Source organism: Megalobrama amblycephala, linkage group LG14 (assembly GCF_018812025.1).
Source record: "Megalobrama amblycephala isolate DHTTF-2021 linkage group LG14, ASM1881202v1, whole genome shotgun sequence".
NCBI lineage: Eukaryota > Metazoa > Chordata > Actinopteri > Cypriniformes > Xenocyprididae > Megalobrama > Megalobrama amblycephala.
The window spans coordinates 2,273,746-2,295,504 of NC_063057.1; the positions used below are offsets into that span (position 1 = coordinate 2,273,746).

The window sequence follows — 21,759 nt, forward strand, 5'->3', positions numbered from 1 at the left end:
CTGCATTTGTAATTTCGGATTTAATTACACTGAAGTCAAGAACATCCTTTTTATTCACAGTCTGTGTTTCATGTGAATGCTTTCTTGCTTAGAACAATGCAACGTACAAATGCATCTGAAATAGACTATTCTCAAGATAATCTCAAATAGACCACACCATTACATGACCCTAGCTTTGCAGGGTACACATAAATGGATGGATTCTCACAGCACATCTCTGCCAGGTCAGTCTCCATATCCATGTAAAAGGTGTTCAAATGCGGCTCTAAGAGTGAGAGCAGATGAATACTTTAGGTGCCATTTACAGTGATGAAGCTCAGTGGACTGTTCACCTCCATCTGAGGACTGACGGATGAATGTGGAGAAAAAAGCATTAGACAGAAAGAAAAGGGGAATAGTTTGGCTGAGAGAGCATAAGCCTGTCATCCAGGAAAAATTGGAAAAATATTTCAATAAATTAATGCATAGGAATTCAACAAAAGACACATTTCAATCCAAAATCAGAAGAAAAATTGAACTTTGCAAATTAAGCCTATTTTAATTTTGCACAGCAACAAAAAGCACCCAAATTCTCTTAAAAATTTTAACTTTAAAGATGTGTGCATCATTTTCACATTAAAATCATAAAAAGGGCTTAATTATAATATAGGCTTCACTTTTTATGCAAAATATAATTTCTTATTTTTCTGTATGATTTTAAGTATGAGCCTGTTTGTGAGATGAGCCTTGGGTGGGGTTATGGATGGGGTGTGAGAGACAAAAATAAAATACAATGAAAATCAATGCAGATGCCAAGAGTACTGAAAAAGGCTGAGAAAAGGTTGAGTTGGCAAAGGATGAAGTCACTGACATTTCGATTAGACCTGGAAAGGTCTTCAGGGTCCCAAGATACCAGCCTTGTTCAACTTTGACCTCTAGTACAAAATCCTTGTCCATGTCTTCACTAGTATTGCTAAATGGCTAGACTGATTTCCATTGCTACTGTATATTTAACACAGTTTTTGATTGAAATCATTAGTTCACAGAGACGTTGATAGTCTTTTATAGCTAGTTGCATGTTAACATTTAATTTTTGCATTTTGCATTACTTTGTCTGTTTTGCTCCAGCAACAAAAATAGTTTCAAACAAAGCCACAGCAGAATCTTTGCCACATCAGGCAATCACTCAGTTTCTTTGCTGAGTGATTCAGTGTTTACAGTCGAATCAGTTGAGTGATCAGTTGACACGCTCATAAAGACAGTCACATGTCGTGTTGCTAAATAAATCAGCGCTTTTGAAAGAATCAGCTGAGTGAATGATTCAATAACTCACTCATGAAGATAGTCGCTTGTTTCATTGCTAAATGAATTAGTGCTTTTGAAAGAATCAGTCGAGTGAATGATTCAATGACTCACTCATGAAGATAGTCGCTTGTTTCATTGCTAAATGAATTAGTGCTTTTGAAAGAATCAGTTGAATGAATGATTCATTGACCCACTCATAAAAATAGTCACTTGTTTCACTGATAAATTAATTAGCGCTTTTTAATGAATCAGTTGAATGAATGATTCAGTGACCTACTCATAAAGCTAGTCACTTGTTTCATTGCTAAATGAATCAGCACTTTTGAACAAATCAGTTGAATGAATGATACATTGACTGATTTTGCCTCTATGACAGTATTTGTTTTATATTTACAAGGCAGTAATTAACACAGTATATAAGTCTATATAAGTTTATGACTTATATGCTGTAGCAACTTTCCAACATGCAGTTCATGAGATTTTGGCTTAAATATTTCCATCTATCCTTGCTTTAAGTGTTTGTTTTATACATTACATTCATATTGAAGGGTTTTTGCTTTCCTGAGAGTCAATGCATAAATATAGTCTAGTCCAGAAATATTTGCCTTAAAGTTTCAAAAAAACAATAATAATAAAAAAAAAAAGCCATATAGTTTTTTTAGTCCATTTTAATTTCCATTATTTGGAATTTTTCAGGGCCATAGAAACAGCATTAAAATAATAGACACCCAAATACAAGGGACTAGAGATGAGGGTATATTCAGCTACAACCTCCTACATTCACAAAGAGCTTTTGATTTGTTCTGGGAACTGGAGCAGAACATCCTGGACTAAAAAAAAGTATAGCGCTCATAGTCGACACACTTACACCGGGAGACAGGGATGGAAAACAAACACGTCGCCTCATATCACTGCTTTATACCGTAGAAACGAAATGCTGAGACGTCAGAGTAGCTGAGCAGAAGAGTATGATTAGTGTTTACCTGAGGTGTGACCAAATATATCTACCTCGGTATAAGTGCTATAGCAAAATCTCCACTGTCACACAGTATAAACTAGCATAGAGGGTGGAAAAATAATTTTCATACAAGGTGTATAAATGAAAACCTGCAGTGAAGTCTCTTCAGAAGCTGCTAATGACAGCCATGGGCAGGTTTAGCATCTCCTGATGCCAACAAAGGAAAGATGTTGCCAGTGTGTTTCCTTGGAAACTCCCTGAATAACAATTGCTTCTAGCTGTTTGTTGATGTTGCCAGCTCTTCCAGTCTGATGCATACCAGCGTGTGCCTGTGTTTCAAGTGTGAGGACGCTGGTGTTGAACATATGCTTGGCAGTGCTGCATCTCATTGAAGCCAAAAACATGCAGCCTTGTGCTCAGTTGAGGGCGACCTGCTAAGCCCCGCCCTAAAATGGTTACTGAGCAATCAAACCTTCTGGAACCATTAAAGACACCTACTGTGAGATATGAGGTTTTTAATTCACGCTATATGCTTATGTTGAGGCCATTAGTCACAGTCTTGTCTTTTTTATTCCATTTTCCAAACCCTTTTGTACTCTATTGACTATAAGATGTGTTTGGCTCCATTGTGATTCACAGTCTCTACAGTTTAAAACAGTTTACTGCCTCATTTAGCCATTTCTTTTAAAGAAAACCAACCTGATCTCATGAGAAAACGTACGTATTTTACGAGTTGGTGATTTTGAATAAATTCATGCATACGATTCGTAGGGAAAAACATACCTTTTTGCAGAAAAAGCATAAGCATGAAGATCCACAGATGAATGAGCCACCAATTTGCCAAAACTTAAAATACTTTGCACAAATTGCCATAAAAGTGTGTTAGCAAAGCAATAAATAAAATGTTTTACATATGCCAAACTTACGTTAGAATAATATTCAACCACTTTTCACCATTTTATGAAAATATTTTACTGATGAATATCATGTTATTTATGGAAATAGTTAATTTCTTTGGGATGTTTTGTGTAACTTGTCTGAGTTAGCAACAGTAACCAATGGGGGCTGGGCTTAGTGAAGGGTATTCTGGGAATTTGATGACACATAATGGCTAGAAAGCATGCTAAGTTTAACATCTAATTGTTTATTTATTGACAGAAAATTGGTGAAACCATCCATTGTGAACAAAGTTGAATGAAATTCTCCCATAGGGCCACGTTCTCACCCAGCATGCAACTTCACGTGCTTACAGGAAAAAATCACAGCCAACAACAGATTAGCTGAAAGTACAGTGCTAAAGCTCCCCGCACAACTGGTGCTAGTGCCAACTCAGCCTCAATGAAGCCTTGCGATGTGCCCCATTCAGGGTGTACTCATACTAGGCACGGTTGCATTGCACCAAGCCAGAGCGCGATTGTCCCCCCTCCCAAACTCCCCCTGGCCCGCACTCACATTGACCTCAACGTTCCGGGCCAGAGCACGCTTACGTCATACACGATGCAACTTTTTGAATGGAAGAAAACAGAAAGAAATACACTTTCGCTAAGATACTGCCTAATATATTGATCATTTATGCCGTGCAGCGATTTTCACTTGCATGTATCAGAGGATTATTACAAAGGCAGCTGACGTTAATGGAGGAATTTGCAGCTTTACCTTTTTTGCAAACTACAATTCCTGTTCATCAATAAGGTGAGATCTATATGACATGTAGCTGATTACACGTTGAGAGTCGACTCGCTTGCGTCCCATCATTTTGAGTAATCATTTGACAAGCTTATAAAGACAGTCACTTGTTTCATAATAAATCAGAGCTTTTTAAAGAAATCAATTGAATGAATGATTCAATGACCCACTCATAAAGATAGTCACTTGTTTCATTGCTAAATGAGTCAGTGTTTTTGAATAAATCAGTTGAGTGAATGATTCAATGATCCACTGATAAAGATAGTCAAAGTGTTGCGTTGCTAAATGAATCAGTGTTTTTGAATAAATCAGTTGAATGAATGATTCAATGACCCAATTATAAAGATAGTCACTGGTTTCATTGCTAAATGAATTAGCGATTTTGAATGAATCAGTTGAGTGAATAATTAAATTATCCACTCATAAAGATAGTCACTTGTTGCTTTGTTAAATGAATCAGCACCTTTGAATGATTCAGTTGAGTGAAAGATTCAATGACTCACTCATAAAGAATGTCACTTGTTTCATTGCTAAATGAATCAGTGTTTTTGAATAAATCAGTTGAGTGAATGATTCAATAATCCACTGATAAAGATAGTTACGTGCTGCGTTGCTAAATGAATCAGCACTTTTGAAAGAATCAGTTGAATGAATGATTCAATGACCCAATTATAAAGATAGTCACTGGTTTCATTGCTAAATGAATTAGCGATTTTGAATGAATCAGTTGAGTGAATAATTAAATTATCCACTCATAAAGATAGTCACTTGTTGCTTTGTTAAATGAATCAGCACCTTTGAATGATTCAGTTGAGTGAAAGATTCAATGACTCACTCATAAAGAATGTCACTTGTTTCATTGCTAAATGAATCAGTGTTTTTGAATAAATCAGTTGAGTGAATGATTCAATAATCCACTGATAAAGATAGTTACGTGCTGCGTTGCTAAATGAATCAGCACTTTTGAAAGAATCAGTTGAATGAATGATTCAATGACCCAATTATAAAGATAGTCACTGGTTTCATTGCTAAATGAATTAGCGATTTTGAATGAATCAGTTGAGTGAATAATTAAATTATCCACTCATAAAGATAGTCACTTGTTGCTTTGTTAAATGAATCAGCACCTTTGAATGATTCAGTTGAGTGAAAGATTCAATGACTCACTCATAAAGAATGTCACTTGTTTCATTGCTAAATGAATCAGTGTTTTTGAATAAATCAGTTGAGTGAATGATTCAATGATCCACTGATAAAGATAGTCATGTGCTGCGTTGCTAAATGAATCAGCACTTTTAAAAGAATCAGTTGAATGAATGATTCAGTGACCCAATTATAAAGATAGTCACTGGTTTCATTGCTAAATGAATTAGCGATTTTGAATGAATCAATTGAGTGAATAATTCAATTATCCACTAATAAAGATAGTCACTTGTTGCTTTGTTAAATGAATCAGCACCTTTGAATGATTCAGTTGAGTGAAAGATTCAATGACCCAATTATAAAGATAGTCACTGGTTTCATTGCTAAATGAATTAGCGATTTTGAATGAATCAGTTGAGTGAATAATTCAATTATCCACTCATAAAGATAGTCACTTGTTGCTTTGTTAAATGAATCAGCACCTTTGAATGATTCAGTTGAGTGAAAGATTCAATGACTCACTCATAAAGATAGTCACTTGTTTCATTGCTAAATGAATCAGTGTTTTTAAATAAATCAGTTGAGTGAATGATTCAATGATCCACTGATAAAGATAGTCACGTGTTGCGTTGCTAAATGAATCAGCACTTTTGAAAGAATCAGTTGAATGAATGATTCAATGACCCAATTATATAGATAGTCACTTGTTACATTGCTAAATGAATAAGCGCTTTTGTAGTTTCCCTCGGAGAGCAAAAGCTGCAGTATGAATGCTGACTCTTGTCTGCAGAGAGACATAGCTGATTACATGTTGGGAGTCGACTCGCTCGCGCCCCATCATTTTGAATGCCTATCGCAGGATGTCAGACTAGGACTCAACATTAATACCAATGTTTCCAAAAGCCATTGATGGCATCACATGCTACACTGCAATTAAGTGCTGTTAGTGTGTAATTCACATGGCACTGCAATGGCACCATCCTAAGAACAAAAGACAGGTTGTGGTTTGCTGTGTTTGCTAAGGCAAGCAACACTATTACTTGTGTTCATACTTAGTATTAGGGAGTTGAATAAACCGCTAATGGACATTTTGTTCAGGAAATGTGCAAATCTAGTATATATACCCACAGAGGGATAATTGAATAACTTCAGTACATGAAGCGAGGCGATGTCTTCAAATAACCCTCATCGGAATATTTGTGTTTCTGTGTAAGAGTAAAGTCAGTCTCCTTCACTTTTTCTCACACTCGGCTGCCTGGTGAGGTTGCCTTGGCAACTGCATCGCATCCGTGAAGTCTCTGGAAGTGCAATCCTGCCCCTGAAAAATAAAACACACAAAGTCAAGGAGAAACACAGTGATGACTTCATTTTCTTCCCTAAATTAGAGTATATTGTTGGAGTTTAAGGTGATGAGAATGGGAAGAATTTCCCCTGACACTCGTCTCTCTGATTGATACAAGCCCCGCCCACTGAGACGGCAAGGAGCCAATCAACATCTTGCATTTTGTTTGTGGAGATCAAGTGAGAAAGCCATTTAAGCTGCTTATATTGGCCATCTGAGCTTTAGCAATCCAGGATCAAGAGGAGAAAATACTGAAATCCAAAGTTCTGAATGAGCTCAGAATGTTAAAGTAGAGTGTCTGATATGACCTACAGGATGCATATTAAAGCACAAACGTTGTTGGTTGCATTGTGAATACTGTGTCAGTCTCCATTGGGGCTTGATTGTCGGTGTGTTTGAGCCATTATATGTTGGTGTCTCGTTGAGTAAGGTGTCTGAGGTGCATGAGTGATTCCTTTTAAAGTTGGCGTCTCCATTATTTCACTCCTGACCTCATTCTCCATCTCACCATGGGAGACCGCACACATGTAGTGCATGTAGAAATGAAACTCTCCTTCTATTTTTAGCCCAGAGCTGCATTCTAGCCGTGCGCTTCATCACCAGCTGTGCTTCAGGTCGACACGCTGACACGTATCAAAACACTGCTGGCTGTGTGTACTTCCTCTTACTATCACTGTTTGATTTGACTTCACATCACTGCGGGTAAGAGGCTGGAGAAGAGCATCATTTGAGATCCCGAAGAGATCCTAGTGGCATGAAAGATGCTTTTTAAAACCAGGGTTGTGCGCCATTTAGATCTGAATTCAATTCCATTTCTTTTCAGAGTTCCAGTTCAAAAACTGAATAGAAAACAGGATGCTGAATCATGACTTTCAAAAGGAATGAAATTCATAGAAATAAATGCAAAATGTGTGTATGTATTGAACATAAAAGTTTGTAAATGTATAATATGTGTCTGTGTGTGTGTGTGTGTGTATATATATATATATATACTGTATATACACACACACACACATTTACAAACTTTTATATTAGATGCGATTAATCACGATTAATTAATTTGACAGCACTAATATGTGTGTGTGTATATATGTATGTATATACACACATGTAATATATACAAACTTTTATGTTAGATGCGATTTAATGCGATTAATCGATTTGACAGCACTAATATGTGTGTGTGTGTGTGTGTGTGTGTGTGTGTGTGTGTGTATGTATACACACACACATATATTTACAAACTTTTATGTTAGATGCGATTTATCGATTTGACAGTATTAATGTGTGATATATATCATGTTAATGTGTGTGTGTGTGAATATATATATATATATATACACACACACGTTTACAAACTTTAGTTAGACATGATTAATCGCAATTAATCTATTTTGACTGCACTAATATGTGTGTGTATATATATGCATACACATATTATATATTTATAAACTTTGTTAGATGCGATTTAATGCGATTAATTGCGATTAATCAATTTGACAGCACTAACATATATATATACACACACACACACACACACACACACACACACACATGCATACACACATTATATATTTATAAACTTTTATGCTAGATGCGATTTAATGCGATTAATTGCGATTAATCAATTTGACAGCACTAACATATATATATATATATATACACACACACACACACACACACACACACACACACATGCATACACACATTATATATTTATAAACTTTTATGTTAGATGCGATTTAATGCGATTAATTGCGATTAATCAATTTGACAGCACTAATATATATATATATAATATATAATATTAGCTGTAAAAATAGTTCTGGACAGTTTATGGTGCTGTGTGGCAAAATTTCAATCTATTTTGATGTCTATGTAAATTGTTTTGACCGTATTGAATTTTAAGAGAATAAGTAGGCATACTTTTGTTTTGATGCAAAATGTTTAGTTGGACTATTGAAATTTATCTTCCTTTCCAATTCAGTGTTCTGTATTTGTGGCCAATTCAATTCAGATTCACACTTCCAGTTGAAAAGGAGGCAATTCAAAGCATCTCTCCACTGATGCTCAATATGAGAGCCGAGAGCCACAGCTATCATTGAGCCGCATGCTAATGCATGTCTTACACAAGAAAGCCAGCGCTCACCGCTGACTGAGGCCGGCCACGAACCCTGACGAGTCCTCTCGATGGTCATGCCATGCCTGTCGCAAAAAGATGAAAACAGATGATTATGCGTCGCATGCAGGGCCCGAGGCGATGATCTAAGTCAACTTTAATCACAGAGATTAGAGACACCAGGGGCGCGGCCGAACAACACCTAGCAAAGTCTGTCTGCAGGGCTCTATTTGAAGACGACAAACCTCATGTAATATACATGAGTGCATTCTCATTTAGATACGCGACGCCAACGGTAGCCCACGGGTGAGAGTTTTAGGATGCAAGACTGGTGCTTAGGGATGAGAATTGTGAGGAATGAAATGATTCTGGTGCCAATTCCTTTAACAATTCCTGTGCCAATAGAGCGACTCAATAGAAGAGAAGAGTCTTTTTGACCAATTCAATAAAATATTTGAGTCTTTCTGATGGATTCATTCATAGATTTGTGAATCTTTTGGACTAATTCATAAAAAGATCTTTTGATTATCTCATTATAAGAGTCTTTTTGGTCAGTTAGAAGGTTTGTGAATCTTTTAGACTGATTAATAAACACAGTCTTTTTAAGGAATTCATTAAAAGATCTGTCTTTTGATTAATATATTACAACATTTTGAGTGTTTTTGTTAAATTCATTATAAGATTTATGAGTCTTTTTGACTAATTCACATTTAAAAGACTTTAAGACTGATTCAATGACACATTTGTCTTTTTGATCAACTCATTAAAAGATTTTTGATTCACTCTGACCGATTCATTCATAGATTTGTGAATCTTTTTGATTCTCTCATTATTAAGAGTCTTTTTGACCCGTTCATTATAAGATCTGTGAATCTTTCTCACAGATTTATTAAAAGCTCAATTAATCTATTTGATGAATTCATTATAAGATTTGTGAGTCTTTTTGGCAAATTCAGTAGAAGATTTGTGAATCATTTTGACCGATTCCTTAAAAGATCTGTGAGTCTTTTTGATTATCTCATTATAAGAGTCTTTTTGGCCAGTTCATTATAAGATCTGCAATATCATTTTGACAAATTCAATAGAAGATTTGTGAATCTTTTTGACCGATTCATTAAAAGCTCTGTGAATCTTTTTGATGAATTCACTGTAAGATTTTTGATGAATTTATTATAAGATTTGTGAGTCTTTTTGACTAATTCACATTTAAGAGACTTTAAGACTGATTCAATAACACATTTGTCTTTTTGATCAATTCATTAAAAGATTTGTGATTCATTCTGACCGATTCATTCATAGATTTGTGAATCTTTTTGATTCTCTCATTAATAAGAGTCTTTTTGACCCATTCATTATAAGATCTGTGAATCTTTTTGACCGATTTATTAAAAGCTCAATTAATCTATTCATTATAAGATTTGTGAGTCTTTTTGACTGATTCATTAAAAAGATTGTAAGTTTTTTTTTTTTTTTTTTTAAATATCTAAAAATATCATTAAAAGATTAGTAAATCTTTTTGGCCAGTTCATTAAAGGATTTGTAAGAGTCATTTGTTGGTGAATCAGACTACATTGTTCATGCTTTATGTTTCTTACATTTAGTTATTTGTCAATTTATATTTCTCTTTACATTAAATTCAGCTAGAACAGTTTGTATTGCTGTGGATTTATTCTGTAGATTCAGTAGTATTTTAGTATGCCGTTCTGTCCACGTTGACAGATGAATGAACATTCAAGACAGAATTAATGAACCGTCAGTTCCAGTATTTTGAAAAACTCTACAGGTCCATTTAGATGAATAATTTTGTTTGTGCTATTGGTTCATTATGGATATTATCAAGTTAATTTTGTGCCCTACACACTGGAGGCCGTTTTTATTATGAAGGTTAAAAGGTTACAGCCAGTATAGCAGCACGTATAATCACTCGCTTCATTCGAATATGATTATGAAGACGGGCCACTTCCTGTCCTGTCATAACACAAATCAACACTGACTGCTAATTCATGTTGGAAAAACTAACATTCCACACTAATTACTGCAGGAGGAAATGATCTGATGGGCTTTTCAGGTGTTAAATTCACATCCACGTAGCACCTGTCTGGATGTTTGGAGACGCCGCACGTTTAACGGCGACTCTAAGAGCAAACACCTTGCCCCTCAAGGTGAGAGACCCTCTGCATACCAAATCATTCCTGCCCCCTCCTGTCAGGTCCCATTCGGCGGAGCATCCATCTCCCCCGGCTCTCTCCTCTCTTAGATGAGGGTTAGAAAAGGCATTGTGGGAAATGATATGCCATCATCTCAATGCTTACGGTGCATGGCATCTAATGGCCCCCACGAAACGTGCATGTATACGCACGTGTGCTCATGGATGTTCACCAGCCTGAGGTCATTGAGCTGTTTGGTGAGAGGAAATATGTTCCCCGGTTCTGACAGAAACATGACAAACTGCCACTGCGCAGAGGATTCGTGACGGGGAACGCTGGGTAAAGGGTGGTTATATATGATTTTTATGGGGATTTTTGTATTACTATATATAGAGCATATAAATAAAAATATTCTTTACCATATATATATAATTATATTAATAATAATTAAATAATCAAATGTCTTTTTAAAATGGAACAAATGTATCAAGTGTAATGACTTTTTGTTCACCTTTTTTTGTGGAATGAAATACTTTCTAGAATAAGAATTTTGATTCATTTAATTCATGTCTGTGAATCAGTTCAAACCTTTCAATTCCATTGAATCTGTAAAACTCGTGTTAATATGTTATACTCAGTAATGTTATGCTATGTATTATTATATAGAGCATATCAATAAAAATATAATTCTTCTTTGTCATATATATATGTATATATATGTATATATATATATATATATATATATATATATATATATATAAAATTAAATAATTATATAATTATGTGTTGATATATAGAGGATATCAGTAAAAATGATTAAATATCTTTCTTCTTTGCCATATAAATAAAAATTAATATAAATTAATTTAAAAATTAATTAAAATAAATTGTAAAAAAGTAATAATAATTAAATAATATGCATGTAATATATAGAGCATTATCAATAAATGATTAAATATATATGATAAATACCAATTAAATAATAATTATGTATTGTTATATAGATCATTAAAAATATTCTTTGAGACACACACACACACACACACATATATATATATATATATAATCTATTATAATTATTAAATAAATAATAATTAAATAATTAAAGCATATCAGTAAAAATAATTAAATATATATTATAAATAATATATATAATATATAAATAATATAAATATATTACAGATATTTCATATATATGGTTAATAATAATTATATTATGCATTATTTAATAATTATTGTGTGTATATATATATATATATATATATATATATATATATATATATATATAAATAATGTATAGAGCATATCAATAAAAGTGTTAAATATCATTCTTCACCATATAAATAAAAAATATAAATTAATTAAAAAATGTATTAAAATAAATTTCATAACTAATAATTAAATAATACGCATGTAATGTAGAGAGTATATCAATAAAAATGATTAAATATCATTCTTCTTTGAAATATATATATATATAAATTGAGTATTAAAAAAGCAGAATATATATTTCACATTATTTCCCTAGAAACAGACAGTAGGACATTCAGCTATTAGGTCCAAGAAGTTGAAACAGACTTATTTTTCCATATCAAAGAAATGGACTGCTGAACATGAAGGTTGATTCTGAGAGGGTCAAAGGTCAGGGGCGATGAAGAGCTCTTCAAAAACATCTGCATCGAATCGCAGATGAAAACAGGCAGTTGTCAGAGCCTCTCTGTCGTGTCTCACAGAACATCTCCGTCTGAGCTCTCATAATCTGTCTCTTTTGTTTAGCAGAGAGAAACTATTGAAAATCCCTGGTGGCACACAGATAAAGATTATCATTAATCCTGTTTCTCTTAATAAGAGTTTCATACAAAGCAGCTGGTGCATATTAAAGCGAGAGCGGCGCAATAAAAGCTAATGCACTAATTTTTTCACGCATCACATTAACGTGCGAACAAATGGGCACGGAGCCTCGAAGACGCGGTTTGAAGCACCACGTTTTCCCCATTAAACTTTATTCGTGTACGTAAGAAAGTCCATGTGCAAAGCATGGCTGTTGAACTTTAATATGTTGTTGAAAACTGTGGTTTGGCCACGTTTGAAGTCCAGGAGGAAGGAGACGGTTCGGTCCAGAGATGGGACACATCTGGAAACGTGATGGTCACTCACACTTCATTCAGTCTGAGTTTGAGACGGCCGGCTGTGCAACACCTCTGGAAAACTCATTAAAAGCTCAACATGAAACGGCGTTCTCAACTCATTTTACTTTGCTTATTTCGCTTACATTGCAGAAAAGCTGAAGCATCAGAAACACCAATCGAAGAGACTCAAATGTACAGCTACATTTTAGACTCCTGAAGACTGTTTCTCTCATCCGAGTCGCTCTTAGTGACGGTCACTTCTAAACAAACTCCCCCGAGAGCACTCTGATGTACTATAGATCATACAGATATGGACACAGAGTGCTCCAAACACAAAGACATGCATTAGCATCGTTCATAATTCATCCGCTCATACATATTTCCAGTAATAAATGGACGTCGAACTAATGCACTTCATGAGATAAATTAATTCTGTTGATTAATTAATGTTCTGGTAGGAGACTGTTTCGCTCTAACTACATTTATACATTTTCTGAGGATAATTTTTAGTTTGCATATGTAAAGTGTACCGTTTGTTTGCTAGGGTTGCTGATGTTTTATACTTCGGTAGTAAAAAAATGACATTCGAATCAAAAATGACATTCGACATTCAAATGTATTAAGCTGTTTTTAACATTGATAATAATCAGAAATATTCCTTGAACAGCAAATCATCATATTAGAATGATTTCTGAAGGATCATGTGACATTGAAGACTGAAGTAATGATGCTGAAAATTCAGCTTTGATCACTGGAATAAATTATATTTTACAATATATCCACATGGAAAATAGTTATTTAAAATTTTAATAATATTTCACAATTTTTAGAGTTTTTACTGTATTTTTTGAACAAATAAATTCAGCCTTGGTGAGCAAAAGAGTTTTTAAAAAAAACTTTAAAAATATAATTATTTAATTATTAATAAAAATGTTAATTATATATAATTAAAACATAATTTATATTTGTTTTGTATTAAATAAATAATTAAATAATATTATAATATTTAAATAAATGTTATTTACATGTGTGTGTATATCGATACTTTATCACTCTAAAAAAAACTAAAAAAAACTAAACAAATTTACACAGTAAAATACAGTTTTCCATTGAAACAGAAATATACCATAAAAACAATCCATTCTGGGTAATACCCAGAATGCATAGTTTTATGGTATATTACTGTTTCAATGGAAAACAGTATTTAACTGTATACATTTGTTTTGTTTTTTATGGTTATTTTTTAGAGTAGTAACAGACAATAGGAATTGAAAAACATGCAATAAAGAACACTAACAAATTTCCAACAACTTTTCTTTTGACTATAAAGCTGCTCCATCTGCAAAAAAAAAAAAAAACTATCCATCCCATGATCCCTTTGTTCCTAGTAAATCCAAGCAAAACATGTTGCAATGAGTGCGTGAAGTGGAGTTTAGACGGTTCCTCTAGGTCCGTCCTGAAGCGCACAGACATCGTGCTCAGGATCAAAGCTCTGCAACTCTCGTTTGTAGCATAATTGCAAACAGTCCTGATAATTAAGTTAATCTGCATCGCTGTATTCACCTCACTTGAACTCAATCGCTAACAGGATAATGTACAACCTCAGGCCGACATTGATGAAAATAAGAAACAAATGCTGCTCTTGTAAAAAATCTATCATTTGTCTCCTGTCTTCATGCATCTGATAGCCTTGAGTTTCACCGCGGCTACAGTTACACTGCAGAGACATCTGGTTGTTAGATGGGTCTGGAGTGATGTATAGAGGAAAAGAAAAGAGGAAATGTATGTTATAATGTATGGACAGATGTCCTGTTAATGCTAGCACCTGTTGGACACATGCAGTAGATGCTCAGATGTGCCTCATCTGATCATTTCTAGTAACTATTTTGAACAAAATATGCCTTGCTTTTTCCTCAGTGCTTTTTTAAGCTCTCAAAATGTACATTCTACTTTTTCATCATTGAATAACTTTAAATATGTCACATTATTGAAGTAAAATAAATTGCAAACTTGGTTTCAAGCTGACTTGCAGATCAAGAGTGCCCTCTGCTCACGTGGCTGTCAACTTAAACTGTTGTAAATCTTGAATGCTTTGAAGCATAGACTTAAAGGGGACCTATTATGCCCCTTTCACAAGATGTAATATAAGTCTCTGGTGTCCCCAGAATGTGTCTGTGAAGTTTCAGCTCAAAATACCCCACAGATCATTTATTATAGCTTGTCAAATTTGACCCTATTTGGGTGTGAGCAAAAACACGCTGTTTTTGTGTGTGTCCCTTTAAATGCAAATGAGCCGCTGCTCCCACCCCCTTTCCAGAAGAGGGCGGAGCTTTAACAGCTCAACAACAACAAAGCTGGAGAATCTCACGCAGCCAAAATGAGGATTGTCAGTAACGGTGTTCAGCCTTACATTGTTCAAACCGGAGTCGACACTGATGGAGAGACTCAGGAAGAAGTTACAACTTTTAGAATGAAACTGGACGTTTCTGAATGGTTAGTGGATAAATTTATGTAGTTGCTGTGGAGTTGATTCAACTCATCCATTAGCATGTGCTGTCATGTTTTGTCACCCCCTTTGTTGTGTGTTCTCAGGGACGGGGTTTATGTAAATTTTAGGGTTTGTGATGTCAATAACCCGGGAAGAAGCTTGTTTCTGTAAAAGAAAATTTCTCCTTTGCATTGAACTTTGAGCATCGTAACTTTGCAGATGTTGTTTATGCTCAAACAGCAACATTACACACTAACTAAAGTTAAAAAAAAAAGTGAAATCATAATCAAGGACCCCTTTAAAGGGTTCTTAAAGACAGCCTTTGACAGATTATTGAAAAAAGGTAAAAAAGTGAAACTAAAAAAAAGTTATAGAAGTTTGTGTATCATGAAAAATGCATAAAATACTATTTTAAAATTAGATATGAAATATATATTTTCCAAAACATGATTAACTCTAAAATTGAGAGAAAAGCAAAGCCATAAATCTAAACAAGCTGTGTTCCATATTTGAGCTTAATATCTCAAAAAATGAGCTTTCAGTAAGATTTTGTTTGGCCGCAGTACCAAACGCTTCCACTAGATGAAATTCGCTTCCTATTAGTTTCCAATGCAGTACAAGTACAAGTGTGACTTTTTTTTAGTACCATTTAACCTTTTCAAATCATGTCCATGTTTTGTACTATTCCGATGAAGTAAAAAAACAAACATTTTTCAATCAAAATTGACAAAAACACACCAAAGCTCCATCATTGATTTGAAACTAAAAACTAATCAATTGCACTAAATTAATGTGTACATATAAAAGTAACGCAAAGTATATGCGATATATGTAAGTGTGTGTGTGTTTATATATATATATATATATATATAAACTATTAAATATATATATATATATAATATGGATGTATATTTAAACAATATCTCAATGAACACAAAAACAATTTCCAAAATGTTGACAAGACTAAGTTTTATATAACATCTGTTTAACTTATAACATGAAAGTAAGGTTAATAATATAACTTAGAGTTTTACTCAAATTAGGGTGATGCAAAAATGAGTACACCCCACTGAAAGTCTCTGGAGCAAAGCTAAATTTTAGACTGCAAATGTCTAATTTAAGAAAAATTCAACCACAGGTGAGTCTAATTATTCATTACACAGGTGTCCAGCAGACAGTTGACTATAAAAGGGTGTTAAAACCCCATTTCATGCTGTCAGCAATGGCACCACATGGAAGAGAAAGACCTGAGAAAGAAAATAATTGCTTTACACCAGAAAGGTGAAGGCTACAAGAAGATCAGCAAAGCTTTACTTTTCAGTCAGAATACTGTAGCAAAAGTGGTACAAAAAATTAAAAAAGATGGAACTGCAACCATCTCACAGAAACGTCCACGGAAGTTAACACCGCGACAGGAGCGTCTTCTGATGAGAAGGGTTGAAGAAAATCAGCATGCAAGTTCACTGCAGTTATCTAAAGAAGTAGAAAGCCAAACTGGGGTGACTATTTCCCATGACACAATACGGCACACACTGCAGAGGAATGGCATGCATGGGTGCCGTCCACGAAAGAAGCCTCTCCTAAAGCCCAGGCACAAAAAGCCCACCTAGAGTTTGCCAGGGCCCATGCTGACAAAGATGAAGACTACTGGGACTCTATACTCTGGAGTCATGAGACCAAGATAAATGTTTTTGGAACCGATGGCTTCAAAACTGTATGGCGTCACAAAGGTGGGGAATACAAAGGAAAATGCATGGTGCCTACAGTGAAACATGGTGGTGTCAATGTCCTTATGTGGGGCTGCATGAGTGCTGCTGGTGTTGCGGAGCTGCATTTCATTGATGGCATCATGAATTCACAAATGTACTGCTCTATACTGAAAGAGAAGATGCTACCATCACTCCGTACCCTTGGGCGTCGTGCACTTTTCTAACATGACAATGATCCTAAACGCACATCTAAGGCCACTGTTGGATTTCTGAAGAAGAACAGGGTGAAAGTGATTCAGTGGCTCCTGATCTGAACCCAATCGAACACCTGTGGGGAATTCTGAAGAGAGCATCTCTCTCCATCAAGCATCCAGTCTCTAAAAGAAGTAATTCTTGAAGAATGGAAAAAGATAGATGTTGCAAAATGTCGCCAACTTGTTCATTCCATGCCTAGAGGACTTGGTGCTGGTGCTTGGTGCCATACAAAGTACTAGATGTAGTAGTTTTTGTTGTGGGGCGTACTCATTTTTGCATCACCCTAATTTGAGTAAAACTGAAAAATGTGTAATCTAAGTTATATTATTAACCTTACTTTCATGTTATAAGTTAAACAGATGTTATATTGTTTAAAATGTTACTTTTCAAAGGGGGTGTACTCATTTACACTGAGCACTGTATATGTATGTATATATATGATGTGCTCTGTTGTGAACGTCCTGTGTCAGTGCAAAACTTGCTCTCATATCACCACCAAATCTAAGTAGAAGACAAACTTTGTCAATTTAGTATTAATCATGGGTTGGGAGACATCAAAGCAGTGATGCATCAATCCTGAGCTGCTGAGACATTTAAATTCTTTGCCATGGCGGACAGAAAAAGTGTAATTACTTTATTTTCATCCCAAAAGTAATTTCCTGACCCGCTCAAGCAAGGATGATACATACAGTATTAATGAGAGCAAGCAGAGGGCACAATCTCCTCGACACATCTGAAACACCTCTCATTCAAAGGACGTTTGCTCAAGGAATGGCCGATCCGTATATTAATATGAATGGTGAATACACTTACTCTGTGTGTTCTGCCATGTTCAACCTGGAGGAAATACAAGCTCTGGGATGCCAAAAAAACAATGTACTGATTTTATCTTTGCCATTTGCAAATCATCGCACTCCTTATGAGGGTCATAAACACATGTATTATGGTAATAATGAGAACTGGGAAAATTTCCCATGAAAAACACAAAATAGAATACAAATTTCAACACAATTTTCCTTTATGCAAAAAATTTGATTTTAAGATGATTTTGGGGGTTTTCGTGAAATTGATCCCGATGAAGTGAACTGGAAAAGTGAACCAGCACAACAATAACCAGAGAGATCCCTCCTGCACAGGACAGACCGTATAACCCCTCTAAAATAGCTTTATTTTACATATGGACATGCATATGATTCATAATTGAGATTCCTGATAACCATGGTAACTGCATAATATTATTTAGGGCCATATATAGATGATGAGTCGTGTTACTGTGAGTGTATACGGATCCTCACACATGGATTGCTGGTGTCGTTATCAGCCGATGACAGCTCACTGACAGATATCGACCCGCTGCGCTTTAGCCCGCCATCCAATAACACCTTGTTCGTAGTTTGACCGAACTGTCATTCCAGGGTTCAGTCCAAGTCACAAAGTTCACAGCGGGTCAATGAAAACTGCAGAAGGGCTAGAGAGCAGCTGAATGCTTCAAGTTACATTAGAGTTGAAAATAGCAAGGAACAGATTTACTTCATTAGGACATAATACAGTTGTTGTGAAGAGACTCACGCACTTTTCCCTGGGCAAACTTTTCACATGAACCACCTGTACAGCAGTAACACGATCGGCTGATATTCCTCCATGCTGCTTGAATACAATTGCATTTCTTTTGTTTTGAAAAGAAACTTGAATGAATTTGTAATGATCTATGAGCAAAGAGGCCAGAAGAATAGAACAGGCAAATTAATACCTGCTTAGTTCAAAGGCGTTTTGTACTTCAAATTCAACCCCAAATTCGTTCAGCTTTCCAGCCAACAGGGATCTGACAAGTTTCTCTCAAGGTTATGAACAAAAGTTCTAGTAATGTTAATAAAACGTTTGTTCAAAGTTATCTGGTCTTTAATTATTTTCTCAAAAAGTTAGCACAAAAATGTATATTTATACTTTGTTCATAGAATGATTTTACTTGAAACATTTAGTTGAATGTTCGCCATTCAACATTTTAAAAATGTTACTACTTGTTTCGGAATGTTCAGAGAACATTCAAAAGTAACATTCCCATAGTGTTTGAGGAATGAAAAAATGGAATGTTCCCTTAACATTCGCATTTTTTTAAAAATTTAAAAAGCTGTATGTTCAGAACGTTCATAGAACGTTCAGAAATAAAAAAAATTTTTTACTTAAAGGGAACGTTAGCGAAACGTTCTTAGAACTCAGTGACTCACATGCACATACATAATCAAAACAATCTATATTAGTACATAAATGCAAAAATTAGTTGTGTTCTGAAAGTAAACTGTAATTCTTAATGCAACATTTTCTCAGTGTTGCCACATGGGGCAGTATAGCAACATAAGTCTTCTACAGTCAGTTTTCTCTTTCAGCTCAACTACGGAGCAACAGTTTGAAGAGAATATTTTTGAGCAAGTTCGGGTACTTTTACATGACAACAACGTACTGAAAATGGAAACGTTTTTCCTTTGTTTTTTACGTACAGACGTCGATGTTATCAAAACGATCCCTGTTCACATGGATCTGCGAAAATGACTAAAAATGCTGTATTGTGCTACCAGGCCAGTAGGTGGCGATGTCACTTTGTAAAGAAACACATAATACGCATGCGCATAACGTCAACATTTTCACAAATTCACATTTTTGTAGTTTACATGGAGACTATAGCATTTTCAGACCCTCTAAACACCATTGTCCTGTAAATTAACGCATAAAAAGTTTTCGTTTTTAGTTGAAAACAGTGTCGTGTAAACAGCCCCTTAGTTGCCTATTGTTGCAATGCCTCGGTCATTCACATCTGCATACTGCGTGAAAATATGCATGTTCCCGTTATTCTCTTTTCTTCGCTCTTATCATTTATTTATATACAATTATTAATTTTACGCTTATCAAATCTCATTCATGTTCATACCAATGGCAGGAGGTCTAACAGAAGGTTTAACATGCGGACTAGTAATATTTTAAATACATAATTTACCCATCTGTAAGATAATTCTTCTTTCTCCATAAATGCGATGAAATATTACAGATACTTTGTGAAAATACACAAGCAAATCAGCGTATATTCAGAATAAGACATCGTATTCCAATATCATATTAAGATTGGTGTTATTTTAGCATCATTAATGTACTAGTATAGCTTTTCGTTAATATTTTGAATTCGATTTTATTTTTATATTTTAGCATTTTTCTGTATGTTTGTCATTTTTATTAATATTCGTTTTTTTTTTCAAATGTCTATATAGTTTATATTAATTTTCATTTCTTTTTTTAGTGTTTTAGTTATTTTAGTACTTCAAGTTAAACTAAACTATAATGAAAAATGTTGCAACTACCTTAAATAAAGTAGTTTAAGTTTAGTTTATTATAGTATAGTTTATTTTTTTATTGTATTTTATTTCAGTATAACGTTTAAATTTGTTTCAAGTAACAAAAATGTTTTTTTTCTTATTATGGTTTTAGTTTTAGTTAACGATAATAACCCTGATTCAGATCATATGCATGCACTGTATAAACAAGGTCATAGTGCAATCTACGATATGGATATTTCGGGCTGAGATGTATGTGGTTGGTTTTATCTACACTGGCAAAGTCACATATTTGTTTATAAGTTTGTTCAGACGCTGTAGGCAGAAACGCTGCTCACCCCATCCAGAGAGAAATGCAAACGTTAAAGATGTGCTTCCTCCAGATGTCCTTCTCCCAAAGGTAATGTTGGTTTCTCATCTCACAGCTGGTACTTCTACATGGCTCTGGGCAACAGCGACACATTACAGTTTGAGAATATCAACGTCTGTAGAAAAATATGTATTCTACCTTGCTCTTTTGTGTAGATTGTGCATGTACAGAAACACTCACTATAGTAAAGTTGAGGTAACTTTAAATGTGTGTATTGACCAATCAGCATCCAGGACGCGGTGCGAATCCTGTGTAATCAGTAACCAGGGAGCTCAGCGTCTGGACGAGAAACACAAAGAGTCAAAGGAAGAGAAACATTGTTTGATGATGGTGTTTTTACACAGACAGCTCTGAGTGCAGGATCATTCCTCCTGTCTGAAATACTCAGAGTCGCTGCCATGACACACCAAAGGAATATTTATTAATGTGAACAGGCTCTTATGTGGTAGAACAAATACAAGATTTACCGGTCAAAAAAGATTAGAATGTTTTTTTTTTTAATTAGAATTTTTTTTTTTATGTTTAAAGTCTCTTCTGCTTACCAAGGCTGCATTGATTTGATCATAAAATACAGTAAAAATTATGAAAAAATATTACAATTTAAAATGACTGTTCTCTATTTGAATATATTGTAAAATGTAATTTATTTCTGTGATCAAAGCTGAATCTTCAGCATCATTACTCCAGTCTTCAGTGTCACATGATCCTTCAGAAATCATTCTAATATTATTATTATCATCAGTGTTGAAAACAGTTCATATTTTTGTGGAAACTGTGATGCATTTTTTGATGAATAGAAATCCTTTGTA

At 34.6% G+C, this 21,759-nt stretch overlaps 2 long non-coding RNA genes across 4 annotated transcripts in view; one reads left to right on the top strand and one right to left on the bottom strand.

Moving 5' to 3' along the window:
• LOC125244345 overlaps positions 1-21,759 on the top strand; it is a 154,702-nt gene that overhangs the window by 60,623 nt on the left and 72,320 nt on the right. The gene's annotated exons all lie outside the window — the stretch shown is intronic.
• LOC125244346 lies at positions 1,973-21,139 on the bottom strand. Its single transcript, XR_007179322.1, has 3 exons — positions 20,919-21,139; positions 8,563-8,618; positions 1,973-6,389 (listed from the first exon to the last, which is right to left on the bottom strand). It is a non-coding gene; the product is annotated as an uncharacterized LOC125244346 (long non-coding RNA).